Here is a 15,038-nt window from a genome sequence, read left to right on the forward strand (position 1 = left end):
ATCAACAGACGTTCTAAATCATAAAAAATATGAACAAAAAAACTAGGACAGAATGAAGGTTAAACAATCAAGCTACTACATTTCATTAAAAAGATATATAATTGAAAACACAACAATAGGTGACAAGTAGAAAAACAAGAAAAACTCCTCTGCCCACTTAAACATATTACCCTACCGTACAACTATATCAAACATTCAATTGGAGAAAATAAAATTTAAAAATGAAAGAAATTGGATGGAATGAATATAAAAGATAATTTTTTTTTAAAGAACCTCTTTAATTAAACCAATATATACTAAATATATATATCACAAAATTATCTATATATCTTATATATACATAGGAACGCACAGACCCAAACTAAAAGAAACCTACCAAATCCAACCATCCAAAGCCTAAACATGATTACAAAAACCATAAAATCCCAAGCAATTCGGCAACTCAAGCCATACCAACCTCCCACAACTAGACTAGATTAACAACAAACCCACTCCTTGAGAATAAATATCTCCTATAACCAATATTGCACCAATCATCCAATCCATGATCTCCAAACTGCAAACTCAAGCGCAAGGATATAACAAGCCACCAACCAAAAGGAAGAATCAACCAAAGATCACACCTGATATGTTCAATCCTCAATGCAAAGCCAACAATAAAAAAAACTACCTCCAAGAATCAAAACTATAGATGAAATCCCATGATGAGAACTAAACTCACAATATCAAATCCAGAGATGAACTTCCACTGCATCTGCCAAAGGAAACAACAATCAAATAATGGACTGCTTGGATCAATCCAGCCTCCAATTCCATGACTTAAAGAAGCATCAAAATCAAATAAAACAAAAGTCACCAGCAACTCAGAGTTGAGGAGAATACCAGTCTAGATAAAAAAAATAATGAAGTGGAATATCAAATGGATGCATAAGAATCCAAGATTCTTCCTTCAATGTTGCACACCCGAAAAACCATGCTGCCAACACCAACTCTGCACACCCCTCGCACTACTCAGTTACCTGGATGACTGTCAATCAAAATCTGATTTGAATAACTTGCCCATGCACCAACCTATTCGATCAAAGACAAACTACCATACACCAATATCAGCCTCCAACTCCATGACTTCAAGAAGCACCAAAATAAAATAAACAGAAGTCATTGGCAACTCAAAACTGAGGTTACTACCACCCAAGATATATGCATGAAACCAACACTTTCCAAGAATGATCACAACCAAATCGAACACAAATCACAACCATCTCACCAAAATTCTCACAATCTAGAGTGACTCAACTGCCACACACAAACAACAAGAAGAGCAACAAAGGCCAACAACCAAAACAAAATGCAGACACCAAAATAAAACAAGCCAGGTGAATGAGACATAAATAAACCAGAACATAGATTAATTGAATCATCAACCACAATCAATTTAAAGCTGAAAATTGACTCACAAGGCTGATGTAAAAATACTTAGAGAAAAATGTTTATGCTCGTTCTCTTATCTTAACTTTTCCAAATTTGCTTTGCTGGTCTAAAGCTTCTTCTTTTTAATTTAGCAAACTCCTATTCCAAGAAAATAAATATATATATATATATTATATTTCAAACCTATGGAAGCTACCCTGTAAGAACTAAAGAAAAGAGGAAAAATGCTAGAAGACAATACATGTATAAAGAGAGTAACAAATATAATTCAATAAAAGACTTTAATTTGATGCCATATCACAAGTAAGAAAAAGGCCCGCAGCGAGCTGATTTATTTTGTTATCCAATAAGAAGCCTACAATCTTATCAACTCGGAAGATATATAGAGTTGGTTTTGGATCAAGGGGGAAGAAATTAGCCGAATGAGCAAATGATCGAGCAGGTGGAGTGCAAGCTGAAGAGGCAGTTACGGAAGGGTAAGTTTGGGAATGGAGAGAATACCTACCGAATCAACCCGAACTTCATACTCAACTAACTAGTCAACACCATCAACACCGATGAAAATGAACAATAATGTACATAAAAATGGGGAAACAAATGAGAGGACACCTTCGCCGTCAAGGGGATAGGTGACCAATTGTCCCTGAAGAGGCATTGGAGATGGCGATTAAAAGTCATGACACCATTGTCGGCGCTCGACTCATAGGGCGAAGGATAGGGAACCTTTTTGATTCTCAAAACTATAAGCGAATCAACCATAACAGATGGTCAACAAAATCGAAGGACATATCGAGTACCAAAATAAGTTGGTGGTGGCTCCTCAACTCAACAGTGGTGAGCTGTGACGGCTGACGAACACCTTCGATTTCACCGGAGGGATGTAGGGCTTCGGAGTCGCAATGTCTATGAAGATGAGTGGAATAATTTTTGAAAGTGTGAATATTGTATAACTGAGGATATAAAAAGCATATGTTTTTTGTTTTTTTTAATTTATTTTAATATAATTAAAATAAATAATTTTTTTATTAATAAAAATCATTTTTTTTCCTTTTCTTTAAATTTATTTTAATATAATTAAAAAGAATAATTTCAAAAATAAATTTATACACCATTTGTTACGAAACACAATCGTAACTAATGTTATTTTGAACAAAGTCTATCAACTTCGTTTTTGTTACGGATTATTTTGCGTAATTAAAGAACCAGAAACGTTGACCTAGATAATATTTTTTGGTAACGGAAGTTGTCGTAACAAAAACAATTATTTGTTACGATGTTATTGTAACGAACCGTCAAGCCGTGGCGAAAGACTATTTTTTTGGTAGTGTCTTCATACTCAATTGAGGGTAATAAAGAATGAAATTCTGGCAAGGTGTAAATATTGAGCAACTATAATGTGTTTGTGACTGTACGGAATTTGATGAAAAATCTACAGTTCAACATTTTATATATCATCATTTTCCAGTATTTTATATAATCTTTTTTTCTACTTCATAAAACCTGTTACATTTTGTTTTCCGTAAAAAAGTAGAAGAAACATCTGGAATTATATATTATTATTTCAATAACCAAATACTACAATATTTTATTGGCTTTCGTTTTTTGCATTCTGATTAAACCACACAACTAACACAAATTTCATATGTTATAGTTGGCACAGTTATCTCTTATAATATAAAAACTACATTAGGATTTCTCGTATATAAAAGAACATTGCACAAAATTTGTTGTTTATGGCATTGTTTTAACCTTTGTGGCAAAAAAGCAATCACAATATTGTTACGATGGTCATGACTAAAAATAATCACGACAATTCTACAACTTTCATCCCAATATAACACACACGATATTGATGCAACCTTTGTGCCTAAAAAGAGTGACAAGGTTGTTGCAACTTTTATGACTTAAAAACTACGGAAATTATATATATAGTTTCACGGACATTGTAGCAAGAGAATTTTTTAAATTTCATCCCAAAAATATTCGTTTTATTGTTCCTTGATTCAAAAGACCATGAATATGCCATGACTATCTAGAGTCACGATGTTGTTACACCTTTTATCGCTATATAAAGTTGTGAAAGTATCACACGTAATATCCAGTGACTTTTTTCATTAAAGTGTCGCCATTTTGGAGAAGTCATTATTGAAAATCCACATAAATTGTGGCATAAACTCTTCCAGGAATTATCATGAAAGTGTTTCCATTTTCTACTGGTCATCATTCTGGTATATTAGCGCTCAATCGCTATTTGAACATAAAACTCATCTAATCTTATATATATGTACATATATAAAACTAATCTAATCTTCTATGTAATAATCCTAAAGGGCAATTATGCTTAAAGCAACTATGAGCACAACCTTAGACTTATTTTTCTTGACCTACAACATTTCTTGTCATCAATTAATTAGTTTCGATGAATTTTGAATTTAAATTCTTATGAATAAATTCTTTCAATTAATTTAACGGGTTAATCGACAATAAATCCTACTCAAAACCACATCCAACAAAACTCATAAATGTATTACCCAGTTTCACTTTGAATGGTCGTGCACAAGGACTTGGCTCTATAATTAAGTCAGAAAAGCTTTAACTTCATCCTTCATGTGTCAACATGCCTCACTGGATCCATCACCACGACGTATTTCAATGGAGTATAATTTGCTTAGTAAGGATTATTCAATAAGAAATTAGAGCATGTCTTTGTGTTGTACAAATATTATAGAGACATTGTTATCTCTTTACTTGAAACTCTAAAAATAGTTTCCTTTTACAGTTGATGATAACATCTATTTCAATGATTTAAATTATTAGAAATATCATTCTTCGAACCCTACCTAACAAAATTTGTATTATCTCCAAAATCGCAAGAGCATTTAATCATTTTGTAATGCGTGGGGAACTAGTGGCGGAACCAAAACTCGAATAGAGGGGGGGCTCATTTTTTTTTTCAAAAATTCGATATACCAAAAAATCGGTATGTTATATGTATAGATTGAAACCATACACAAATTTTGATACAATATCGATATATATCATTGCATAACCAAATAATTTAAAATAATAATTCTGATATCAATATATTGAATTATTTGTATATACCGATATACCAAATACTAAAATACCGTTGTTACCGTACTAAAAAAAATCAATCTAATATTAGATTCTACCGAAATTTTTAATATACTAAAACTTTGATATTTTTATAATAAAAAAATAAATCAAAAAACTTTTAATACAAAAAAAAATTATATACAATAAAATCAAATAATATTTATATATAAATATTGTATATATAACATAAATATATAATGAGCCTCAATTTAAATTAGGCCCTGGGTGAGCGCCCCTCTCGCCCGGGCCCAGGGCCGGCACTGGTTGGAGCCCCTCTTTGTCCCAATATAGTTACACGCCTGTGGGGAACATAATGGGAATGGGAGTGAGGATATGATTAGCGAAGCATGTGCAAGTAGAAATGTTATTTCAATGCGTTGGGAAATGAGCGGGAATGTTATTTCAATGTGAACATAAATAACACATATGAGAGCACATTTGCATGCACACTAGAACAAAGAACTTCAGTTCCATTTTGGCCATAGAGACTTCCTCCATTGTTGCACTTTATTGTCACAAAATTATGTGATGCCTTTGAAAGGAGTAGAGATATGCCTATGCGTTATGATCTCATTCATGTCATTCTGCAGCTTCTAACTGCAGGTTCACATTCTAGCTCTGGTTTGTACAATTTTCAAGTCATGGATTCGGCTCAAGGACTGCTACTAATTTTCTAAAAGATATAAAGTAAACAAATCAGATATGGAATAATTAATGACAGCTAATATAAAAAATATATAAGGGGATAGTAGGAAGGTTCATTTAAGCGTTCAATATAGAGTTAATTAACGTATTGGGAGACGTTTATGTGTTTCGAAATGTAATTAAATTTTCTTCTATTTGTGGGATCCTATAAGGTAATGCAAAAATTCAGTAGAGTTAATATCAAGACTGCAATTATATCTGAAACTATTTGAAGTGACTGAAAATTAGATTTAGTCATTTGATCAAAGATACCGGGCACAAATAATGGTTATAATATGAGAGAATACATTAAATAATAGATGTTGATATCATGAGATTATAGAATTGTTGAAAACATGTGATTTCAGGATATATATATATATTTATATATATTATGTATAATTATGCTCATATACGAAGATTCGTAGCAATTTGACTTTTCCTTATATTTGAGAATGTCATCAAATGTTGTACATGAAGTCGTACTCAGAAGAAAATAAATAGTAACTAGTTGAGCAAGCTAGATCATATTACATCCCCGACATTTTTTATAACCCGTACTGAATGCAGATTTTCCTCAATGATTATATGATTATACAGAAGATTCTTAATGAGTCACATCGTTTCTCAAGAACATCTCAAATGTCATACATCAAATATGCATTGTGCTCTTATTAACTATATGTGCAGCATTTGAGGTAAAAAAAAAAAACAAAAAAAGGTCAAAAAATGGAATGATTTAGATTGAAGCCATAAGAGCGAAAGATATGGCTGAATTGAAATTGTTAGAAATAGACTTTGAGGGGGCCAATATCCTGGCTTTGAAGGCTCAAATTCTCTTTCAGGGCAGGATGGATTGTCTTAGTTCATTGATATCATCAATATACACTTTGCCAGCAGAAAAAATATAAATGAGGCTTCTGAGTGCTACATCATACGGTGGGTCCATCCATTGGCTGATATGATACAATAAAGAGACAGTACCAAAGAACGGCCCTCTCTTTGCATCCAGATAAGATAGAGGCAAATGGTGCATTTCAGACATTGTCCGAGGCATGCAGTTTACTCTCGGAAAAGAATAGCCGAAATGGATATGAATTTAGGATCAACGTACAACAGAAAAATGCACATTACACCATAGAATAAAATGGTTGAATTCAGCGCCGCCTCCATCACATGATTCACATCCACATATGAAAGGTTCGACCTGCCAAGACACAGCAACGAAAGCCATGGAGCATCACCCCTGCCATGGATGAGTTGTTTAGGTTTTTATACACAAACTTTTTTCATGTCATGATAACGAAGGTTATATATTGGTGGTGAACTTTGTATGATCTTTATTGTCAACACAAGTCTTCCAAACGTACTTTGTTCTTTGGCCCAGACCGTTTTAATCAATTTAAACTCTATTTAATCAATCGGATAGCCTACACCAGATTATCCGTACACAAGAATTTGTCTAGTATCGGTTCAACTCATTCATCTATTCAACTCCGGAGGTATTACACCCAAAATCTTTGATCTTGCCATTCTGAAAACATAATCCATTTCAATTATTGCATGTCAAATGACAACAAATAAAAATTGGATGGTAAAAACCATGGCTTGCACATAAGTGCTAAACAATCTATAGGCAACATTTAGGTCTTTTGACAAATATTTCACGTAAAAAGACAACAATTTCATACCAAAAAATGGTAAATCTGTCACAGGTGCATACATAGCACTTGCAATCAACCAATATTCGTAACATTTTTGCTTGGCTGAAAATAACAACATAGCAATTTGTTTTAAACTCTTCTCATGAAAAAAAAATACTAATAATAATTATAAACTCTGTCATCAAGGTCCCAAGAACTGTCCATGCCATTTACCAAGAACCCACAACTCCACACTTAACCTTCTCTAACTTTGCCGCTAGAGGCCAGTTATTAGTCTACTGCCAATATAATATGTACGCATCATTAATATTTGAAAACTTTGAAATCATGCCATCATGATAAACTATACAATTTAGACGATATCATATTGATATCATATAATGTTTCCAACATTCTAATATGCTATTTAATGTGTATTAAAATTTTGTCATTCACAAAACATACAAGATAACCATTTGTTAAGCCTCTCCATTCACATCCTAAAGGTTAGGATCCAATCCCCATTGGACACAATAGTGTTGAAATTTTTTTGGCTTAGATTAGATTTATTATTTTCAGAAAAAATACAAAACTTTGACTTAATTTCTGCACCTAATTTACCCTTCTTGATTTATGTACGTACAATTGACTAAATTACTATTATTACTAACTATGAGCGAGAGCTTATGCAATTATAATATACTAAATTACAATTTTCTAGATTATGAACACCAATTCATGATGCTAATTACATTTGAATAAATTATAATTCTCAGAAAATATGAAATATAATTCAAAGATTTGTGTTGAAACGTGACTTGGATTTAGCGGTCTACCCGACCCGAAACCAAAGCGAAAGGGCTGTTACAATTGGCAGGGTTCCTTTTGGGTTTATCCTAATTAATAACAAATAGGCTTAGGGTTTAGGGTGTTTTGGGGTGCTTATAAATAGACAGTTATGGTTCTTAGTCAGATGACATAATTGTAAATCTCTGAATCAGTATAATAAAATCTATCTTATTCTTGCCTGTAGACGTAGGTTGACACCGTCACCGAACCACGTAAAACCTCTGTGTTCTTTATTTGCTTTCGTTCTCGTTTTCTCATAACAAGTGGTATCAGAGCTATATCTCATTGATTGAAGATATCCTCGTATAAGTTTGATCTGGAGAAGTTTAATGGGTCGAATGACTTCACGCTTTGGAAGGTCAAGATGAGGTCACCTATGGTTCAACAAGGATGTGCGGCTGCGTTGGAGGGAGAAGACAAGTTTCCTAAAGACACGAAGGAGGAGGTAAATAAGGAGAATTTGGCAAGGGCTCATTCTGCGATTTTGCTGTCAGTTACTGATGAGGTGTTACGGGAGGTTGTAGATCAAACAACGGCTTTTGGGTTATGGAATAAACTGTATGAGAAGTACCAAAGCAACTCTCTCACAAACAGACTATATCAGAAGCAACGTCTTTACACCCTCTGGATGTCCGAAAGTACTCAGGTAAAGGATCATCTTGATACCTTTAACCGTATCATTCTTGATCTTCAAGGGGTTGAGGTTAAAGTAGATGATGAAGATCAAGCCCTAATTTTACTGTGTTCACTACCTGATTCATATGAGAATTTTGTAGATACTATGCTATATGGTATAACTACATTTTATGTTAATGACGTGAAAGATGCCTTTATGTCCAAAGAGATGAAAAGAAAGATTTCTCTGGAAGAGGGTTCTGGTTCAGGTCTGTTTGCAGGTAGGGGAAGACCACATGAGAGGGCGAACGGGAATGGGAGGTCGCGTTCAAGATCAAAATCCTCTAGTAAAGTTAAGTGTTATCTTTGCAAGGAGAAGGGGCACGTTAAAAGGGATTGTCCACAGAATAAGGGAAATACAAAGGTTGATTCTAGTAACAGTGGCAACAGTGCTGCTGTGGTACAAGACAGTTCTGATGATGGGGACTTTGGTGAAGTTCTGACAGCGTGTAGTGCTAGTACTGCTAATTCCTGGATTATGGATACTGGTGCTTCTCACCATATGACGTTCTCTCGTGATCTACTCACTTCTTTTAAGGAGTGGAATGGAACGGTGAAGTTAGGTGATGATGGGGCTCTAGCCATAAATGGGAGCGGGATAGTGCAGATAAAATTGCATGACGGTACTGTCAAGAAATTTGACTGTTGGTATGTTCCTGAACTCAGAAAGAATTTGATTTCTCTTAGAACCTTAGCCAATAATGGTTTAAAATATCATAGTGAAGATGAGTGGGTGAAAGTCCTGAAAGGTGCTCTGGTAATGATGAAGGGAAAACTGCAGCATGGAATTTATTTTCTACATGACAGTTCAGTGATGGGAACGGCGGCGGTATCCCAATCATTGGATGAACATGATGAGAGGACAAATTTGTGGCACCGTTGATTAGGTCACATGAGTGAGCTAGGGTTGTTTGTGTTGAGCAAACAGGATTTATTTGGTGGGGATGTGATAGGTAAAATTCAATTATGTGAGGCTTGTGTAAAAGGGAAGCAACGCAGGGTGAGGTTTAGTACCGGTCATCACACCTCGAAAGAAATTCTAGAGTATGTTCATTCAGATCTATGGGGTCCTTCTCCGGAGAAATTGCAAGGCGGGTGTTCTTACTTTGTCACTTTCATAGATGATTATTCGAGAAAAGTCTGGTTGTACTTTCTGAAGACATGATTATTCGAGAAAAGTCTGGTTGTACTTTCTGAAGACTAAAGATGAGGTGTTTGGGAAGTTCAGAGAGTGGAAGACCATGGTTGAAAAATGGACGGGTAAACAAGTCAAGACTCTAAAAACTGATAATGGGTTGGAGTTCTACAACGCTCCATTTGATGATTTCTGCAAGAAAGAAGGTATAGTGAGGTACTGCACTGTACGACTCACACCACAACAGAATGGAGTTGCAGAGCGAATGAACCAAACCCTTATGGAGCATGCTAGGTGTATGTGCATATTTGCTGGCTTATCTAAGCAATTCTGGGCTGAAGCACTAAACACTGCTAGCTATCTGGTTAATAGATCTTCATCAACTGCAATTGACTTAAAGACTCCTCAAGAGGTATGGTCCTGTAAACCCTCTAATTACTGTAATCTAAGAATATTTTGATGTCCTGCATACGCTCGTGTGAATGATGGTAAGTTGGAGCCGAGGGCGGTAAAATGCATATTTCTAGGGTATGCAACAACAGTAAAAGGCTATCGACTATGGTGTACATAAGGTAACAATCCTAGTAAATTTATTATTAGCAGAGATGTAACATTTGATGAATCTGCTATGCTTGATCAGAGTAGAGGTTGTGAAAGTATTGCAGGTACAAAAGATTGTGGTGCTAACCAGAGGGTGGAGTTTGAGACTCCTGACAGAGTTGTGTTAGAGGAAGAGCAGCAGGATAATACTATTGATCAATCCGATCAACCAGATCAGTCAAAACCTCAAGGGAAACCAGTTGAGGGGGAAGCTGATGACGCTGGTACTAGGGTTGAAGATTCCATAGCAACAAAAAAGGGAAAAAGAAATATTAAGAAACCAGCTAGGTTTGCAGGATGTGTCAATACATGTGACATGAATTCTGTGGCTTATGCACTAGCGGTTGGTGATGATCTTGGCTCTGATGAGCCAAAGACATATAAAGAAGTTGTGGCGAGTAAAGATGCAGAAACCTGGAGTATGGCAATGAATGAAGAGATGCAGTCTCTTGAAAACAACAAGACTTGGGATCTTGTTACACTACGAAAAGGGGTGAAGCCAGTGGGATACAAGTGGGTCTTTAAAAAAAAGGAGGGAATTCCCAGTGTTGAACCTGCTAGGTTCAAGGCGAGACTGGTGGCAAAAAGGTTTTCACAGAAGGAAGAAATCGACTGCCATGAAGTCTTTTCTCCTATGGTGAAACACAAAACTATTTGGGTTATTATGGCAATGGTGGGTGCTTTTGATCTGGAGCTTGAGCAGCTTGATGTAAAAATAGCATTCCTTCATGGTAATCTAGAAGAACAGATTTAAATGTCTCAACCGGAGGGGTTCTACAGTTCTAAATGAGACCAGGTATGCTTGTTAAAGAAATCTCTGTATGGCTTGAAGCAGTCTCCGAGGCAATAGTACAAGAGATTTGACTCATTATGGTGTCTAATGGTTATACTCGTAATCAGTTTGATAACAGTGTTTACTCGAAGAAAGCTTCTATTGATTCCTTTGTGTATCTGTTGTTGTATGTGGATGATATGTTAATTGCAGCTAAAAACATGGATGTAATTAATGACTTGAAGGCTCTACTAGAGGGTGAATTTGAGATGAAGGATTTGGGTGCGGCAAATAAAATACTTGGTATGGAGATCTGGCGTGATAGAGAAGCAAGATGGGTATGAGTTTCTCAAGAAAAGTATATTGAGAAAGTTTTGCAGGCATTCTCTGTTGATCAGTCAAAACCGGTAAGTACCCCTTTGGCGGCACACTTTAAAATTGATCGAAGCACTATACCGGCTACAGATGAAGAGATTAGTTACATTAAGACGGTTCCATATTCAAGTACAGTTGGAAGTCTTATGTATGTGATGGTATGTACGAGACCGGATCTCGCTTATGCGGTTAGTGTGGTGAGCAGGTTTATGGCTAATCCGGGTAAAGCTCACTGGGGAGCTGTAAAGTGAATCTTGCGATATTTGAAAGGAGCGTCTGATATTTATCTGGTATATGATGATAAAGGCCATGGTGATGGTCTTGTTGGCTATGCAGAGTCTGATTATGGGGGTGACTTGGTGAAACGAAGATCACTGACTTGTTTTATCTTCACTCTGTTTGATATGCAGTCAGTTGGAAGTTTACTTTACAACCTACGGTTGCACTGTCGACGACTGAGGCGGAATACATGTCAATGACTGAAGGTATTAAGAAGGGTATCTGGTTACATGGTCTGGTGCAGAGTTTGGGTCTGAAGGTGCAGAAACCGGTGTTATTCTGTGATAGTCAAAGTGCTTTGAGTTTGGCTAAAAATTCAATGTATCATGAGAGAACCAAACATATTGATGTAAGGTTGAATTTTATCCGTGATGTTCTGGAGGAAGATAAGTTTTCTATTCAGAAAATAGCTACAGAACACAATCCAGCTGATATGTTGACAAAGGCGCTACCGACGGAGAAGTTTGAGCACTGCTTGAACTTGGTGAATATTCGCAGGAGGTAAAGCCCTCTCGGGGCATCTGGCAGGAAGGAGACGACTGAGAGATACTGACGAACCTTTTGGCGGTTGGAGAAACTCCAAGTCAAAGTGGAGATTGTTGAAACGTGACTTAGATTTAACGGTCTACACGACCCGAAACCAAAGCGAAAGGGTTGTTGCAATTGGCAGGGTTCCTTTTGGTCTTATCCTAATTAATAACATATAGGCTTAGGGTTTAGGGTGTTTTAGGGTGCTTATAAATAGACAACTATGATTCTTAGTCGGATGACGTAATTGTAAATCTCTAAATCAGTATAATAAAATTTCTCTGATTCCTGCCCGTGGACGTAGGTTGACACACCGTCACCGAACCACGTAAAACCTCCTCGTTTTCTAATAACAATTTGTGTAATTATATTTGACTAAATCAGTTATGTCTGAAATTTCAAAATAACTATACGAAAAAAGAAACAAAAACTGTTAACTAATTACCAAATCATCCTTTTTTTTTTTTCTTTTTTTTTTAATGTAGATTGGGTTAATTTTACAATTTTTCAACAAACAAAACAAAAAGGAGCTCATCTTACATTATAAGTTATTTAATACGCAATTTGAAAATTATTTTTCAATCTTCTATAAAGAAGAATTATAGTATGCTGAGTGAGGAATAGTCGAATTTGAAATCGACATAATTAGCTTCTTAAATTGCTAAATAAAAAATCTAATTTACTTTCCAAATAAAAAATATACACTTAACGGGGTTCGAAGTAACCATAATGTATTCTTCAATCCCAGGGGTTTGAACTTCAGAGATAGTTCTCCAGTATGATTTGTAGCGTTGAAGATTTTACTTTGAAAGATTTATATTTTTTTTAGTTTGAGTGATTTCGTAAGAAAAAAGAATGACCTTTCAAAATAATTATTTTCTGAAAGAATTATTTGATTTGTATGTTTAGATACACTTCCTTGACAAAATTAAACTCATTACAAGTTGATGTTTTTACCAATAATCAAATTAATTGGATCAAATTCATAATTTTATTTGGCATATTGTTAGAGATAAAATCTTGATTATGGTTTAAGTAGTACCATTTATGGGAGATACAAAAGCACTGACAATTGAAATTAGTCAAAGAAATACAAGCAAATAATTAAATTATTTCATTCTAATTTAGGAGGTTGTGTAATCTTTGATTTTATAGATTTATTTACTTATATTTAATTTTATTTAATTTAGGACTTATAGTTGTCAATTCGATATTTTTCCATCTTACAACATTGATTTAATCTATAATTAATTGACATAAAGTTTCTACTATGTGAATGAATACATTTTAATTCCCAGTAGATTCAACTTGCAATGTGTACACTTGCAATAAATTATAATAAAAATATAAATATCAAGTTTTTGGCATTGTTATTTAGGTTCACTCGAGGAAATAAATCCATATTGAAGTCTGTTGCCTTCATGTTTGGTCACGTCTCACTCCAAATTTTCAATAATATTAAATAAATAAATCTTGTAAAGAAAAAAGATAAATTAATATATATATATATAAAACTAGTTGGTCCGGAACTTGAAAATTAGTGAATTTCATTTGGACTTGGTTGAGGTCCCAACTAAAAAGAAAAGTTAAGATTAGAACAAAAAGTGGGACAAAATTATTGGTGAAAACTGAAAACGCACAGATACGAAGAATAAAATTATCAGGCCAACTCTATCGGTGAGTTTAACTCACTTTAATCCATTTTACAGTTTTCCAATAAGAAAAAAGAAGGAAATTCGGATAAAAAAAATTATAAAAAAAGTAATTATAAAATTTATCAAAGAAACTCCTATATTTAATATATTATATATTTATACAATATGTCATCATCTCTTCAACAACTTTCAATTAAATACCTCAAAAATTTCACGAAATCCAACAAGAGAATAAATGAGATTAAAATTAACTATGAAATCACAGATAAATAAAGTATTGTACTTCCCAAACATGTATTGATTGAAAGTTTAAAATATTAGACCAATATCTTCATTGCACAACTACCACCAACTCCAACTCCTACAAATCTCGAAAATAATAATAATAATAATAATAATAATAATAATAATAATATATAAAAGAGAATTAAATCATTTAATTATATATATATTTCTAAAATAATAGTTAGAGTTAAACTCAAAACAACAAATAGGTGGAAGAGATTGATGGTCCAAGAACAAACTTTCTTTAAAAGTGTCCCGTCAAGAGTTCCGAAAACTTCAGAGACATTCCTTGAAGAATACTTGAACCAATTAGTGTGCTCAATGATTATATAATTATATAGTAGATTCTTAATTAGTGTCAAGAACATCTAAAATGTCATACATCAAATATGCAGTGATTATACACTTTAATTTATCAAGTCATTTCTTTTTTCTCAGATGTGTTCTTGTTAACTATGTGTGCAGTGTTTGAGGTGAAAAAACAAAAAGGTAAAAAATGAATGAAACAAGATTGAAGCCATAAGAGCGAAAGTGCTAAACAATCATTAGGCAACATTTAGGTCAAATGACAACAAATAAAACTAATTGGGTGGTAAAAACCATGGTTGGCACATCCGTGCTAAGCAACATTTAGGTCTTTCGACAAATACTTCACGAAAAAAGGCTGCAATTTCATACCAGAAAATGGTAAATCTGTCACAGGTGCATACATAGCACTCGCAACCAACCAATATTCATAACATTTTTGCTTAGTTAAAAATAACAACTCAGCTATTTGTTTTTAACTCTTTTCCTAAAAAAAAAAAATACTAATAATAACTATAAAACTCTGTCGTCAAGGTCCGAAGAGTTGTCCATGCCAATTGCGAAGAACCCACCACACTTAACCTTCTCCGACATTGCTGCTAGAGGCCAGTTGGAACTTTAATTAAGCTAATATTCCCATTCCCCAAAGTTTTGTATCCTTTTACTTATTCATTTCATGTCCTTACATAAATTCTAAATAGCTA

Source organism: Andrographis paniculata, unplaced genomic scaffold (genome assembly GCF_009805555.1).
Source record: "Andrographis paniculata isolate CXL003 unplaced genomic scaffold, ASM980555v1 Contig52END, whole genome shotgun sequence".
Lineage (NCBI taxonomy): Eukaryota > Viridiplantae > Streptophyta > Magnoliopsida > Lamiales > Acanthaceae > Andrographis > Andrographis paniculata.